Source organism: Meles meles, chromosome 17 (genome assembly GCF_922984935.1).
Source record: "Meles meles chromosome 17, mMelMel3.1 paternal haplotype, whole genome shotgun sequence".
Lineage (NCBI taxonomy): Eukaryota > Metazoa > Chordata > Mammalia > Carnivora > Mustelidae > Meles > Meles meles.
The window spans coordinates 43,608,855-43,624,536 of record NC_060082.1 but is presented as its reverse complement, the minus strand read 5'-3'; the positions used below and the strand labels follow the sequence as shown (position 1 = coordinate 43,624,536).

General features: G+C 40.1%; 1 protein-coding gene across 1 annotated transcript in view; it reads right to left on the bottom strand.

The window, feature by feature from the left end:
- Nucleotides 1-15,682, bottom strand: part of PAPPA2 (pappalysin 2) — a 302,543-nt gene that overhangs the window by 65,786 nt on the left and 221,075 nt on the right. The gene's annotated exons all lie outside the window — the stretch shown is intronic.

Here is a 15,682-nt window from a genome sequence, read left to right as displayed (position 1 = left end):
AATGTCTATTTAAATCCTCTGCCCATTGTTTAATGGAGTTGTTTGGCTTTTTTGCTATTGAGTTGTATGAGTTCTTTATATATTTTGGACATTAACCTCTTATTGGTTATGATTTGCAAGCATTATCTCCCATTCAGTAGGTTGCCGTTTCCTTTTCTTGATGGTTTCCTTTGCTGTGAAGCTTTTTAATTTCATATAGTCCCAATTGTTTATTTTTGTGGCCTTTGATTTTGGAATCAAATCCAAAAATCCAAAGGCAAAACCAATGCTGAAGAATTTATGTCCTATGTTTTCTTCTAAGAGTTTAATGGTTTCAGGTCTTACATTCACATCTTTGATCCACTGGGGATCAATTTTTGTGTGGGATGTAAGACAGTGGTCTAGTTTCACTGTTTCACATGTGGCTGACCAGTTTTCCCCAACACCATTTATTGTCCCTTCCCCCTTGAATATTCTTGGCTCCTTTGTTGTAAATTAATTGACCATATATTTGTGGGTTTATTGCTGGGATCTCTATAGAAATGTCTGTTTCTATAACAACACCATATTTTTTTTTTTACTATAGCTTTGTAGTATCATATCATCTGCTGATTGTGACAGTGTTACTTCTTTCCGATTTGGATGTTTTTTTATTTCTTTTTCTTGCCTAATTGCTGTGGCTAGGACTTCCAATACTATGTTGAATAAAAGCAGCAAGAGTGGGCATCTTTGTCATGTTCCTAATCTTAGAGGAAAAGCTTTCAGCTTTTTACTCTTTAGTATGATGTTAAACAGTTATTGAGATTCATACTTTTATTCCCAGGAATATTTCAGGGTAGAAGTTTGATTTTATGACTGGAATTCTTAAGCATCATGGCTTATGAACATATATCTACTATCTGTTAATAATAAATACTATTTTTGAGTTATATTTTAGATGTTTGGCAAAATATCTGTATACAATATTTCACTGAATCCTCCAAATGGCAATTAAGATAAATATATTATTAACCATGTATAGAAGGGAACTGAGCATGAGAGAGATTTAAAGCTAGCTCAAAGATCCACAGTAAAAAGTATATTAGGACCAGGGCCTAGGTGAGTAGCTGCCAAAGCCTGTGGTCCTTCCACTGTGTCCAATTTAACTGTTCTTTTCATTCTCTACAGCCCACTTTGAATATTAATAGCATCTCTATCCTATTCAATATCCCAGATGTCCTTTATCCTGATACCATATTTATAAGTCTGGCAAAAAAAAAAGAAGATTCATTTTAAATTTCTGTATTGAAAAAAATAAATAAATAAATTTCTGTATTGAGTAATAAATTACGTATAGAATATTACACAAATCTTAGTATACAGCTCAAATAATTTTTACATGTGAATACACCTGGGTAATCATGCAGATCAAGATAGAGAGCATTTCCAGTGCCCCAGAATTTCCCTGGTGTTCCTTACAGTTAAACCTTCCCACAGCCTTGCAATACACATTATTCTGACTTTCATCAGCATAGATTATGTTTGTCTGTTTTTGAAATTTATATAAATAAAATCACACACTATGTACTATTAAGTATATGCCTTCTTTCCCTAAAGGAAGATGCCACTCAAAAATATCTTCCCAAATCTATTTTCAATGAAAGGTTTGTAGTTCTTTTGATTATAACCAAACTCCTTTTTGTCCCTCTTATAGACTGAATATTCTACTCTTCTTTCACATTACAGAGTTTATATCCTCCCAGGGACTCTCTTCTTTCTACCACCTCCCACAGATGAAATCCTTCCCCTACCTCTGCTGAACTGACGTCCTCCAGCTGGAGAGAGCAGGCAATACCACTGACACCAGGCGAGAGGCAAGGCTGTAAAACCTTGCATGTCAGCATGGTTATAAAGGAAAATGCTTGCTTGGCCAAAACGATAATATTTTGACTTCATGTAGTATTTTTCTCTGAATTGGTTGGAACTCTTCAACATGGAAATAGCCCTCCCTTTTCTTGCCCAGCATGAAGAGCCATTCAAGAATGCCAATTTCATATATTTCCTTGCCAGTTTAATAACCTCAGTGGTGAAGGTAGATATATCAAACTTGCACAGGGAAGAGTAAGTTGCCCATTGTAGGTGGTAGCTAAACAATAGGACAGGCCCTGTGATGCAAACCACCAGCAATATCAGTGAAATAGAGAGCGGGAGAATGCTGGAAGGCAGAAAGGAAAGCAGCACACCTCCCACTGATACCAATGAATTCCATAGGAGACACTACAGGCAGGAATGAGAGGAGGTTGGGAGGCAGACCTGATTCCCTAGGAAATGGCATTTGCTTTCTATAGGAGTCCCTATGCCTCCTCAACTTCGTGGATTTGCCTTCCCAGTTTCTCCTCCCTTGTATGGGGATGGCCTCCTATGGCCATCTCTCCATACAACTCTCACAGCTTCTACATGACACTCTTATCAGATGACCCACTTCAAGTTCTACCCTCAGACTGCTCACAAGCCATTTGTTTGGTCAGTTCCTCAAGGCCCAATAGCAAGCCTTGTGTCACTGGTGCCATGTCAATGCCTATGAATCCCTATTGATGGCACTAACCTTAAGATCCCATGTTATAGAGCCTGGCACTTGAGTGTCATGGGCAGGTTCTGGCCATAAGAGACTATGATTGTGGCCAGAATTCAGTGTCCTGGATTCCTCTTAGCTCCAGGAAATTTGGTTTCCACAAAGGACCCTTGAAGGGGACTAAAGCCTATAGCAATGGCAAGACTTCAATCTCTAGGGCTGCCACAGCTCTCCCTCTTCTAAGTTTAGTGTTAAAGAGTGTCCTCTGAGCCTTTTAAAATCATTAATGAAGAAAACTGGTTTATTTACCATGGTTCAACTCCTTCACAGAAGGTGTTATGAATCAAGAGGCCAGAGGCACTTTGAAACCATGACGTGAATAGGTTTGCATTTCAAAGAACGATGGCATTGACTACTACTTCAATACACGGGGCAGACCCTCACCAGGCCAGGGATTCCAAGCTCCTTTGCTAGTCCAGTCCAAATGTCCTTCACATGAAACACTCTACTCACTGACAATAGCTGTCTATATTTTCTTCATTCCAGTGGAGTAAAAGAGGCTAAACTATCACATTAGGAACCATGAAGTGACTTGCGCAATGCCACCTTGCAAGCAATTCACTGGCAAAAGAAAGAACGGAATGCAGAGTTTTCAAATCATAATATAACACCCCAATCCTCAGACTGATGGTTTCCAAATGACATTTGAAGGCCAATCATACAGGAGACATTTAAAAAAACCAAGACTGACACTCTTACTAAATCAAGTGTCCTAGGACTACCCTACACTCTGTATTTTTTTAACTGGCCAGCAGTTTTTATATGGAGCTGGTTTGGCAAACCACTAAAATCTATGCTACCTACCTACAGAAAAAAATTAATCTTAGGTGTGGAAATCAGAGAGCAAAATCACATACCTAACATCCCTGGTTAAAAAGGCCATCTGCTTAGCAAAGAAAACAGAAACAGTTACAGCAAGACAACTTACTCTGTAAATGGCATTATGAGAGGAGTTGGGGCTAGGGGAAGGTCTGTATTTATTTTCTTTCTAACTACTCCAGACAATTCACCATAACTTCCAAGTTAGAAGATGCTTTTTCCAATTTCCAGAACTCGTGGTATCCACCTAGTGCTGAAAATCCAGCTGTGCTCTTTCTGCTTCTTACACCATTGCCAGAAATAAAGATCTTGTAATCAAGACTTGGCTGAAGGTTTGGTTGATGTTGCTTGAGGCACACATGAGTCTACCCTACCCCATTTTTCTATCACCACTGCAGGGTTTTCACAAAAGTAATATTTATTTTTCACTGGAGAAAATAAAAATACGATTGTTGAGTTCAAGAGAGTTATCATGTCTTTACCAATCAAGGGGATCCAGTGTCTCCAATAGGTAGTCCCTCAAGAAAAATACCAATAACAGAAAAACAATAAAATATTGAGCACTTAAGGTCTGGAATTGTGCAGAAGAATCTCTATCATTTTATTCTTAACCCCCTCATGTAAGAAGGACTATTATTATGTGAGTTCCTTATTACCTTATCTTTGCATGTGCTCTTCCTCAACCACTCCCATACCATCATCTACCCTTTTGCTCAAATTGGAAACACCCTTGATTCTACTTGATTCTACTCTTTCAATCTTACCTTCCCCCCCCCATCTGATGTGATTCAATCCATCAGCAAGTCTTCTCAGCTTTTCCTCCCAAATATCTCCAGAATCTATTCCCATACCTCTTGCCTCTCCATTGTCATGAGTGCTAGTCCAAGTTCCCACTTCTCACCTCCTAACTGGATACCCCATTTCTCTGGATCGCTTCCTATCCAGTTGGCAAACACCAGTCAGAGAGATATTTTAAAAAATAAATAAACACATTACATCATGCCATTTTCTTGCTTAGACCATTTCAAATTGCCTCTTCTTGTATGGAAAAAAAAAATCCAAACTTTCTCACTTCTCAGTCACAAGGTCCTGCGTAATCTGGTCCCACTTTCTCTGACCTCATCTACCCCATTCACTTTCTTTAATGTACTTTGTCCACATTGGACTTAGAATCCCGAGCACAACCAAGTTCTTTCCTGCCAAAGGACTTTGGTGCTATTCTTTCTGCTTGTGTTTTTCTTTTTGTTCTTCTGACTGGCTCTTCTTCCTATCTAAAAATGATTTTTGCCACCCCAGAGCAACCTTATTTTCTACCTTTATTATTTTTGGTTTTTAATCAAAGCACCTGTGTCTTTCAAGGAATGCATACTCTAATTATATCGGGGGTTTTTTTGGTTTTAGTAATTTATTTCCTGTCTCTCCAACTGGAATGTAAACTCGGTGAGAATAAGACCTTATTTACTATTATATCTTCAGTCTCCAGCACAATATATGGTATATAAATGTTTATTTTATAGATGAGGTAAGTAAGGTTTAGAAGAGTAGGATAACTTGCCTAGGGTTATCTAACTTGTTAATGGAAGAAAAAGGATCGGTACCATGATCCATCTGATGCCAATGTCTGAATCACAGTATAGAAGCACCATTATTCCTAGAAGTGGAGCTGCAGATAAAGTATCTCCCGTTACCTCGTACGTTTACACTGCATGTCACAAAATACTACCACATAGAACACCTCTAAAAAGGGGGTGTAAAAGCAAGGAGTAACCGCATTATTTCCATAACGTAGATTAGGAAATGGAAGCATTCATTGGCTAAGTGTTTTGTGTGGCACACGGTCAGCTTTTGAATTGAAATTTGAAGCCTCTTTACGCAGAATACAGTTTAGCCCCTTACCACTTACAGTGTGGTTCCCAGAACAGCAGCACTAGAATCTCCCAGGAGCTTGTCAGCAATGCATAATCTCGAATCCCACCTGAGACAGACTCTATCAGAATCTGCACTTAAACAAGATCCGTGATTCCTTTGCACATTCAAGTTTGACAAGCACTGCTCTAGGCTCTGTTAAAAGACAAAGTCCTCTACCCCGCCCCTAGGTGAACCATCAGTACTTCCAAAATCAGGGAGTGTGACACCCTCTTAACAAACTGCAGACCTGGTTTCTCAAGCCAATATCCTCAGTGAAGAGCAGGCAGACTTTGGTCATGATCAGTCCACAGCCCATCAGTGAGTCCAACATCTGCACAGCAGGCCCGCGATGTTTCGCTTCAGTCCACTCCACTGGATAAGAATTAGTATTAGTAGGACCATCCCACCAGACACGTTGGCTTTGGCTTTCCATTTTTCCCTAACTCAAAAAAAAAAATGCCCCTTAAAAAGCTCTTCTTCCATGTAAAATGGAGCCTGTCAGAATGAGCAGTGTGCTAAGTCCTAAAAGTACATAGATAGTTCTACTTCGAAGCCCCATCCCTTCTGTCTTTGGGCTTCCTGCTACTAAAACTTAGGTCTCCAAGTTGGCAGATGCAATAATGTCTTGTCCCAGGTCTGAACACCTAACTCAAGTTTGGGGCTCCTTCTCCACTTTGGTTACACTGCCTTAGTTGTCTAACCCTCAGCCTCTCTCATTTTGAGTTCAGTAGCTCCCACTTAATCTCTTTTACATGAGTCGCTGGGCCTCTCACATAATTCTCCATAGAGCTAACAGGGTTTATCGCCTACCAAATCAGGTTACCCCCAGATTTTAAAATATTCTGAAGTTTTTGCAACACATGCAATTTAAACCCAAACATATACAATGGCATTTAACATTACTGCAGAATTCTAAAACTCATTCCCTTCAGTGTGTATTTGAGGACACAGTGGTTACAATGAAATGCAGGAGTGAACTGGTTCCAAGACAAATACTATTAAGTAGGAATCTCTTGCCTCACCCATCTCTCATCATTCAGTTATTTGTCCATTCATACATCCAGACAACAAATATTCACTGAGCATCTACTACATGCCTATGCATTACATTAGGCCATATGGTTTTAGAAACAAATATTAATACCATAACAGAACCAGAATACTGACCTATAGGAGCCCAAAGAGGGAGCCCCCAGCACTTCCTTGGGACATGAAGGACATCAGGAAAGAAACACTTAGAGATGGGTTCAATTAGTCAGGGAAGCAGAAGAAGGGCATACAGGTCAGAAGATTAATGCATGCAAGAACCCAGAGGAGTGAAAGGTAGAGTCTGTTTGAAATCTTGGCCAAGTGTAAATGGGGAAAGTATACATATGTGCCCACCGTAATTTCTGAAATATGTTCAGCTTTACCTTGCTTTATTTTGGGGGAAGGCAGCTGGGACAAAATTCTGTCAGAAAGGGGCCACAAAATGTATGAATTCAATTTCAGAGGACAGGTTCTCTCATTGCAAGAAATCCTTTACCTATCTTCACCAAATTTTCATGTACAAATTCCTCCAGGTATTGTTACATCTCTGTTCCTGGTCGGTCCAACTCACAGACAGGCCTGATAAAAAGTACTCACAGTGTAAACACATATCCGCATCCTCACCTTGGAATTAACTATCCAATCACTGCATGTCCCTGGGTGCTTTCGGAAAGCAAAGCTCTTTCCGTACCTCCTTGTCTAGAAGTCACAGCAACAGTAAAACCCAAACCCGTTAAGGAGTTATCAGAACTTCTAGAAGGTTGTGATATACCTAAGGACTTTGTGGATTTTACATGGGGGAATCTCATGTCTGCAGTACACCTAATAGCTCACCTTTTTAATGTGAATGAAAAGAATGAAAAGGCTGGTTAACATTCTCCTCGAAACTTTCCTTGACTAAAGAGAAAGCATCAGAGGTCCCAGTGACCTTCAGCATGCTTTTAGTGGCTGTAGTGGGTGATTCCCATCAGGAATACAGTGGTGAAGTGCAGATGATTTGGAATCAGGACACTAATGCTTGAACTCCAGATGCGGCTGTAAATACATCTCCGGCTTTAAAAAAAATTACTCAGCTTTCTTTTCTCAGTTTTCCTAACTGAAAAATGGGGTTGATAATAGCATCCTTACAGGCTTATTAGAAGATTACATAAGTTAGTGCATATAAAGTATGTAATACAATGAATGGCACATACAATTCTCAATGAGCAGCAGAAATTATTAGCTCCTGTAACAGATCTACTCAGCCACACTCCTGTGTCCATCCCTCTGCTCTCTCTCTCTCTCCCTGTATGTGTGATATGAGTGTTCAGTGTTAACATTCTACTCAGTCTTCCCACCCTGCTCAGTTCTTCAGATTTTTGTCCCACCTAGGATCCTTCAGGAGATTGTTTATAAATCAGTTTGGCCTGACCTGACTCCACCACTAGACAGCAAAGGCAAGGTCACAATGAAAATGGTCACTCACTGGGCCAAAGAAGGGATTAGCAGAAGCCTGAGACAGAGAATGGGGTGGGGGTGGGGGGATAAAGCAAAGAAAAGGCATCAGGGAGAGAAAGTATGGGTTGACGAAAGTCCTGCTGCTGCTCTGTGTGTGTGTGTGTGTGTGTGTGTGTGTGTGTGTGTGTGTGTGTAACATACACTGCCAGCTCGTATAATATTTTGAAAACTACTCTTCCTGATTAATAGAGAAATCAGCAGTCAATAAAATATCAAAAGAGGAAGGGCAGTTTTACAATCAGATGTTCTCTAGCTTAAGATTGAAGGTCACAGGGAAATTTACGAGTTCAGCGAATGCTGTGTTTGAAGTAAAGGCCTGCATGCCTGTTGCTGGAGCCCTGAGAAGCCTGCGGCAGGGAGCTGGCCTGAACCCAGGTGTGCACTGCAGTGGCCAAGGCTCAAAGAGGGTTAGTCACTTTGATGCCAAAAGAAGCTGTAATCAATTAGCCTAAAGCTCACGTTATCCTACAATGGCAAGAGAATTGAGGATTCCAAGAATAAACTTTGAATGTATTTACTGTAAACACTAATTATAAAGCCAGACAATGTCTTAATGGAAAGAAAACAAAGTTCTATTTCTCACAGATGCATGAGTGTACATAGAGATTATAGTATGTCCCTTAACTGGCAAATCATAGGTAGCACATGTGTCTCTGTCTGTGGATACCCATAGGTCTAACAGCTGTTCATATGTGTATATGCACAATGTTATGAGGCAGAGTTTGAAAATTATGTGGATTATTTTACTGACTTTTTAGAAATTGCAAATTTGGGATATTTAAGGGGGGTTAGCATTTGTTTAAACTACACATTTCCATTTCATTAGCCAAGTCTTTCTTTCCCTTTCTATGATACAATAAAGTCAGTTGAACCTCAGAAGTTCAAGGTATGATTCTAAAAGATCAAGAGTCTAAAACTCTAGGTGACGTCTTCGGGACATGCCCTTCCATTCTGCTCCCCAAACAGTCTGACCCTTATGTGGCTGCTCCAATTTTCAAGTATGTATAGCTCTATCTTGCTGACTATTTCATTTCTGTGTCTTTCCCCCAACAGCACTCTTTTCCCTCTCATGGTCTACTGTAGCATTTAGATAACTCACTGACTTGAAAGCAGGATGAGAGGGTTCTGATGGGGAGGGGAGGCAAATGTATTTTTTAAATTTCATAAACTTCTTGTTTTCGTGAGAGAGAGAGAGAGAGAGAGAGTGTGTGTGTGTGTGTGTGTGTGTGTGTGTGTTTTGTAGGCAGAGGAAAGGTATTCCCCCACTGGCCCTGGTTACCAAAGACCTGTAGGTCCTACTTGGAATGCTAGCTTCAATCTTTCTGTCCCTGTGTTGTTTTTCAGGCGTATAAGCCATCAACAATGGATGGGAGACAATAGCCACTGATAAAAATGTAGCTGAGTGTTTTCCTTGTTAAAGAACTTTACCTGCTAAACACACCAAAAGCAACGGTCATTTTGCAAGGGTCATTAACCTGATGATGATAATGGTAATGATAAAATACCAGGGACTGTCGACCTAAAGCTTCATATGACTAAGAACTGTGTTCACTTCTTTACATCTATTATCCAATTCAATCCTTATAAAAAGCTGTAAGTACTTCTATTTCCTAATATCCTTTTCGTAAATAAAAACAGCAATGTTCAGTATAGATCAGTAACTTGCCCAAGGTCTAAGAACTAATAAGTGGCAGAGTTAAGATTCATACTTGGATCTCATTAATCCCAGAACCTGTGTGCATTACCACTAAGTCAAGAGATGAATTTTGAACTAAGGAAAGCCTTCGTAGCATTTTGACTAAATTTTCTTCTTTAGGGAAGTTTCAGGGAAGTACTTAATCTTTAAACTCAATTTTAGAGATCTTAAAAATGTACCCCTCAGGCGCCTGGGTGGCTCAGTGGGTTAAGCCACTGTCTTCGGCTCAGGTCATGATCTCAGGGTCCTGGGATCAAGTCCCACGTTGGGCTCTCTGCTCAGCGGGGAGCCTGATTCCCTCTCTCTCTCTCTGCCTGCCTCTCTGTCTACTTGTGATCTCTGTCTGTCAAATCAATAAATAAAATCTTTAAAAAAAATTTTAAAAAAATGTACCCCTATTCAGTCTTCAAGGAGGACCAGGATCCAATCAATCGTCTTGGGTGTGAATAGAGAATAATTCACCAAAACCTATCTGGAGGAGGAAGATAAAATCTTGACTGTTCACTCAGACCCGAGTTCTCCAAGTATTACCTTAAGTAGCACCCACTAATATTGTGCCTGTGCAGTAATATATTACTGCTTCTTTGTTTGTTTGTTTGTTTGTTTGTTTTTCTGGTGGCAATAAATTGTTGTGTATCACTTCTCTCAATGGTGTTCTGCCAAAGTGTTAACTCCTCTCATTGATTCTACTGAGATAGAAAATAAAATACAGACTTCTCGAGCTGGAAATGACTCGAGATTCTCCCTTGTTTTACAGATGTGCATCCAGAGAGATGTAGTAATTTGCTTAATACTGAAAGTCTTGTTAGCCAAGAACATGGGCTTTGGAGTCAGAATGGTTGAACACCACAAATCAGCTGAGTGATTGTGGGGAGGTTACTAATGATACTCTGGGTCTTAGTTTCCTCATCTGTCTAATAATATACTGAAACATATTATTATTATAGTATATCAAGCTATGCATTACTATATCATAATATACCATATTATACTTTCATCTTATTATATCATCAACCCAACAGAACAAAGCCAAGGCCTTAAGCTTTTTAACTCTCTGCCATACCAAACAACCTTTGTGTGTAGAGATGGGTCAAGTCCACATGTATTGTCCATGGCCATCCCAAGCCCTCCCCCTGACAGAGGAGACAAACTCCCATTAAAGAGGTTTACCAACACTAAATAGTCCTAATGTGAGGTCTATTTTTTACAGTCTTGACCTACATTTGTGTTTATAGAACTTAAACAGATCTGTGTTCTTTGAAAAAGCTGATACCGTGAGTGACTCTCAGAAAGTATGGCTGTTTATAATCACTCTAAAGAAGATCTGTCTACCCCAGCACCTTTCAAATGGCATCTTGATGAATGACTTACAGAGGGAGAGGCTGTCTAAGTTAGAACGTTGGAATAATTTGTAAGTTAAATTAATTATGAGTCCTAATGAGGTTAATCTAACCTTCCCACATAAAGATGACACCTAATGAGAGAAAGGAAACCATGGGAGTGAAAGATAAGGGAGAATATAATACGGTCTTTTTGATAAACTGTAAGTCAAACACATTTATTTTAGCTTCCTGGGAAGTCAAGTTAATGAAACAACAAAGGAGTGATGAACAACGATGTGTATGTGGAAGGAAATTGTAGGGAAGGAAAAGAAAGCAGCTTAAAGGAGCCCGTGGATGTGTTGTAAAATGTCGGTAAGAAAGAACTTGTGAAACTACTACAATTTCTTTGGAGTTACAATTGTTTGTATTCTTTTGATTAACTCCAAATATAAATAAGCCCCAAAGAGACATGTAAAAATCTGGCATGCAAAAGTGCTATTATACTATTTTTTAAAGAAGAAAACATTACTCTGGATATTTTTAGACAAGTCAAAATCCCATGACTGATACTGTTCTTACAGAAACAAAGGTTCCCCTAGACTTGTGCTTCTTGATTTTGGCTGCTTATTAGAGAGACTTGGGAAGCTTTGCAAAACACTAATGCCTGTGTCCCACTTGCAGAGATTCTGATGTAATTGGTTTGGGGCATGAGCTGAATATTAGGATTTTTTTAATCTTGCAAAATGATACTAATGTGCACCAGGTATGAGAACTGTTGTTCTCGTGAGCTTGTTGAGAGGTCTAATCCATTTGTGTGACTATTAACTTGTATAGAGTTGTGCTAATCAAGTTTACATGTGTGCTGAACAGATAAAAGTAAACAGTCTTTGGAGAAGACAATTCCTTCCTTGTTACTGAGACAATTGCTAGGAAAAAACCATACACATATATTTTTAGAGTTCTTCTACTCTAAAGCCCTTGAAATAGAGATCTCCACTCCCTCATAGGAAACTGCTCCCTTTCCTTCACCATTGGTTAGTATCAACTTTAATATCAAATTCCTATCAATATTTTTCTAACATTTATTTTCATCAATTCATAAAGTATTTATTGGTACCTACCAATAAATGTCATAGCCATTGGGTACATGAAGCTAAACAAATATTTCTGGTCTCTTGGAGAATATAGACAAGTAACCAGACCATTTCTACTTAGCAACGTAGATGCTATTGTCAAGGAAGCTCTGTGTGCAATGTAGCCCTGGGAAGGGCCGTGCTTACAGACTGGGGAGATTTGGTAGTCTTCCTAGATAAAACTGTAAGAGTCAGAGTCAGCAAAGGCAAAGGTCACTGTAGGGGAAAGCTCTGGCCAAGAGGCACGTTAGCCATGGCTTAGATAAGGAAGTAAAATCAATCCAATGGTATGAGAGCCTAGAGAAGGAGAAGGAAAATGAGGGTGTGAAAAAGAGCAGTTGAAGAGAAGTGGTCTCCCAGGGAAGGGAGTAGGCAATGAGCCTAACAGAAGTAAGCAATGTCCACACAGAAACATTTTAAGATTTTTAAATTTTCCTAGTGAAATGGCTGGCCATTCTATTTTGTGTAGGGGAAAACTGTAATTGGAATTCTGTTTTTTGAAGATCAATTTTGCTTCAAAGTGGTGAAGGTATTGAAGGAAACAGTCTAGAGTCAGAAAAACCAGTTCAAGAGTGAAAAAGGATGGAGGCATATTACAGATAAGTGGCAACAGAGATGAGGAGAAATGGTTACACCTGAGAGTCAGTAAGACAACACTTGATGGAAGTTGATGACTGGCTTGACTGGGGGTAAAGGACACTGAAGAGTCTCAGTGTGCAGGTTCTTGGTCTGACCAATCACACAGAACACAGAGGATGTTGATATTTGAAATAGATTATAATAGGCTCTGTTTTAGATAATAAGAGTTTAAAATGCAGATGGGATATCCAAGTGGGATTGGGGGTAAAGGACACTGAAGAGTCTCAGTGTGCAGGTTCTTGGTCTGACCAATCACACAGAACACAGAGGATGTTGATATTTGAAATAGATTATAATAGGCTCTGTTTTAGATAATAAGAGTTTAAAATGCAGATGGGATATCCAAGTGGCTATATCCACAATCAGTTGTTCTAATGGTCCTTATGGCCCAGAAGGGAAGAGATTAGAGTAGGAGGTGTGGATTTAGGAACCATTGGCATGTGGGTGATGTATGAAATTACAGGGTAAATGAGCTTCTTCCCAGACAAGTGTGTAGAACAAGAAAGAAAAGTGAGCTCAGAGAAACACCAACATTGAAGAAATGGGCAGAAGGGAGAAAGCTAGACAATCAAATTGAGAAGCGATAGAGAAGAAGGAGGAAAATCAGGGAGTGAAAAAGAACAGAATCAAGGAAGAAGTTTCAAGCAGAGTGTAGTCAGCTATGTTATAATAAAAAAGCCTGATCCATTTTTAATGTTTGCGACAGTTTTCAAGCCCCAACATCTCCCACATCTGAGCAAGCCTAGCGGAAAGCTGGATGCTTCCTCCTTTGGCCTCAGCAGAAAGTTCAAACCACACAGGTTCTGTTCACATGACATAAGCCCTAGCCCCTAAGCACCATAAAACCCCAGGCCCTCTCCTTTCCCTGGTTTCTCCAATAGTTTGAAGGTCAACCTGAGATCCTCCCATTCACTTTCCAGAAGACCTCATTATGTGAGTAATAACCCTTTTCAGAGTCTCTTAGTCTATGTGTGATGTCATTAGTTTCAACATCCACACCAAATTATGGATAGCTTCAACACACACACCTATCTCTCATAGTGACCACAACCTAAACCAAATACTCTCAAGTAACCTGAGGACCAAGAAAAGTTACTGCACTTGGCAGCAGAAAGATCCATGGTGGGCACAGCTCTAGTGAAGGGACAGGAGTAAAAACATGAATGTCAAAGGGTGAAGGAGAGAAAAGATAGCAAGCTAGAAAGAGTGAATACAAATAACTCTTAGAAGTTTCGCTGTGAAAGGAGAGAGAAAGAGTGGTAGCTGGGGGCAGAGGCAGGGGCTCAAGGAAAGGTTCTGCTCGTTTGAGTTGCAACATGGGAGAAACCTGAGCATAATGAAAGAGAAGTAATAGGCAAGAAGAAGAGAGATGCCTCAGATGTAGGAAAGAAGGTAAATGGATGGGGAGAAATCCCAAGAAAGGAGATGGGGTCCAGAGCAAAGGTGGCAAACTTCCTTTTGGACAGCAGGAAGGGGGAGGGTGTGTTTGGGTTATAGATTAGCTTGCCCACTGCTGGGTAGATTCTTAACTTTGGGGAGTGAGGTGATATGCCGGAAGTTTGGGAAGAGGTGTTAGGACTGGAGGAGAAAAGGTGTGAGGTGGTCTTGGAGAATAAAGACAGTTCTGTCTTCAAAACATAGAAAGATCTGCGTATAAGGTTGAAAGGTCATGTACCTTTCTTCATGCCATCTTGGGAGTGCTGGTCTCTCCTGGGTTCACGTATTTAGAGAGAGCTGCCTAGTTTTCCTTTTATTACTCTCTGCCTTGACAAATTGCTATAATCTGCTCTTAATTGCTCACTTCATTATTTAGTTTTTAAACTGTTTATCAATTTGTCTCATAAAATCAAGAAATTTAGCAAATATAAATAAGCAGAAAAAGAAAAGATATTCCTTATAAGCCTACTACCTAGAGATTACGACTACTAATATCATAAGCATTTCTAGCAATCATAAAAGTGATACAAATATTCTTTTAATTTGAAAAGTAGAGACTATAACATTTATAACAACTACTTTCTTGCTTTTATCCACTTAACACTGTATTGTGAATGTTTTCCCATGTCTTTAATATTCTTCCAAACATCTTCGATGGTAGCAGGCTATTTCATGATATGGCTATAGCACTGGGCAGCTATACTATATAATGGATATTTATTTTTGTTTTACTGATTTTTTTTTCTCTGCCAATATCCATTTACCCTCCTCAGTTTCCCTCTGGGGAATTCACTGGACTTGGGTGATGCTGACTCCAGCCACGACTTCAAGGTCAGAGTCCCTGACCCAGGCCTAAGCCATTGACTTCTCCATCCTCAGGGACTAGATCCAGGGTGGGCAGTGCCACTTTCACATCCTGGGAAGAAGGGGCCAGGAATCTAGGGGTGAGGTGTAGCTGTCTCCTCTGTTATGCTTCAAGGGAAAATAAAACAGATGAAAGAGGGAGCACAGAGGCTGTGCGCTCCTGGATGTCGGAGCCTAGATCCTCTTCCCATGTGTCTCCTCAGACCAGCACAGAGCGTGCGCGTGATGACCTTGCCAGCTGCAGCTATGCCCTCCCGGCCACCTCTGAGCTGAATGGAACAAAACCTAGATGGGCTGATCCGAAGAGAAGTCAGATCCAGTACTCATCTTTCTTTTCTCTTGAAACATGTTTGATAGACTTAAGAAGAGCAGGAAGGGAATGTACTTGCTGACATTTTTGTAGCTGTTTCCTTGTTTTCAAAAGAAATGAACAGGGGCACCTGGGTGGCTCAGTGGGTTAAGCCTCTGCCTTCGGCTCAGGGCATGATCCCAGGGTCCTGGGATTGAGTCCCCCATCGGGCTCTCTGCTCAGCAGGGAGCCTACTTCCCTTCCTCTCTGCCTGCCTCTCTGCCAATACCAATACGTGGTACTTATATTGAACATCATAGGTGATAAAATGCTTCCAGAACATTTACCTCCTTTCAGCTTCAAAATAACACTGTTGGATAGAAATTCCTACCCCTCACATTATGGATGCAAAAATTGAGACATGTGGATATTGAGTCGTTTGTTCAGTCATGCAGACAA